The sequence below is a fragment of the Sinocyclocheilus grahami genome, unplaced genomic scaffold, assembly GCF_001515645.1.
Source record: "Sinocyclocheilus grahami isolate Dianchi unplaced genomic scaffold, SAMN03320097.WGS_v1.1 scaffold901.1, whole genome shotgun sequence".
NCBI classification, from domain to species: Eukaryota; Metazoa; Chordata; class Actinopteri; order Cypriniformes; family Cyprinidae; genus Sinocyclocheilus; species Sinocyclocheilus grahami.
Window position 1 is genome coordinate 653,828 of NW_015506080.1, and position 1,301 is coordinate 655,128.

Consider the following 1,301-nt stretch of genomic DNA (forward strand, 5'->3'; position numbering starts at 1 on the left):
GTTATTGTCAAGTGTTCATGAGATGGATTGCCTGAGGGAAGAAACTGTTCCTGTGTCTGGTCGTTCTGGTGCTCAGAGCTCTGTAGCGTCGACCAGATGGCAACAGTTCAAAGAGGGAGTATGCTGGATATGTGGGGTCCAGAGTGATTTTACTAGCCCTTTTGCTCACTCTGGATGAGTACAGTTCTTGGAAAGTAGGGAGGGTTGTACCAATGATTCGCTCAGCAGTCCGGACTACCCTCTGTAGTCTTCTGAGGTCAGATTTGGTAGCTGAGCTGAACCAGACAGTTATAGAAGTGCAGAGGATAGATTCAATGATAGCAGAGTAGAACTGTTTCAGCAGCTCCTGTGGCAGGTTGAACTTCCTCAGCTGGCGAAGAAAGTACAACCTCTGTTGGGCCTTTTTCACAGTCAATGTGAGTGTCCCACTTTAGGTCCTGAGAGATTGTGGTGCCCAGGAACCTGAATGACTCCACTGCAGTCACAGTGCTGTCCATGATGGTGAGTGGGGGGAGAGCAGGGGGGTTTCTCCTGAAGTCCACTATCATCTCCACTGTTTTGAGCGTGTTGAGCTCCAGATTGTTGAGACTGCACCAGACAGCCAGCTATTTAACCTCCTGTCTGTAAGCAGACTTGTCACCGTCCTGAATAAGGCCGATGAGTGTGGTGTCGTCTGCAAACTTCAGGAGCTTGACAGAGGGGTCTTTAGATGTGCAGTCGTTGGTGTAGCGGGAGAAGAGCAGTGGAGAGAGAACACAACTCTGAGGAGCTCCAGTGCCCCACTGCTCCGGGTGTGTGTTCACGGTGTGTGTGTTCACTGCTGTGTGTGTGCACTTTGGATGGGTAAATGCAGAGCACTAATTCCGAGTATGGGGTCACCATACTTGGTCACATGTCACATGTCACGTCACTTTATATGGGTGCTGGATGTGTATTTTCCCAGCCTCACTAGCTGCTGCCTGTCTGTCAGGAAGCTGTTGATCCACTGACAGACGGAGGTGGGCACGGAGAGCTGAGTTAGTTTGGGCAGGAGGAGGTTTGGGATGATAGTGTTAAAGGCCGAGCTGAAGTCCTCAAACAGGATCCTCACATAAGACATTCAAGTATCCACCATACATTCAAGTATGCATGTGTACAGCTATCCACTGTAATCACCACAGTGATATAATTACAACAGTCACTTAACTGTACAGAGCTCCAAAAATACACAAAACTACATATAGTTGCTTTAATGCATTTGCTTACCACTGTACAATTTTTTTGTATTATATATATATATATATATATATATATATATATAT

At 46.8% G+C, this 1,301-nt stretch overlaps 1 protein-coding gene across 1 annotated transcript in view; it reads right to left on the minus strand.

Moving 5' to 3' along the window:
- The window catches only part of paqr4a (progestin and adipoQ receptor family member IVa), an 18,575-nt gene that overhangs the window by 2,346 nt on the left and 14,928 nt on the right, over window positions 1–1,301 (minus strand). The window lies entirely within an intron of this gene.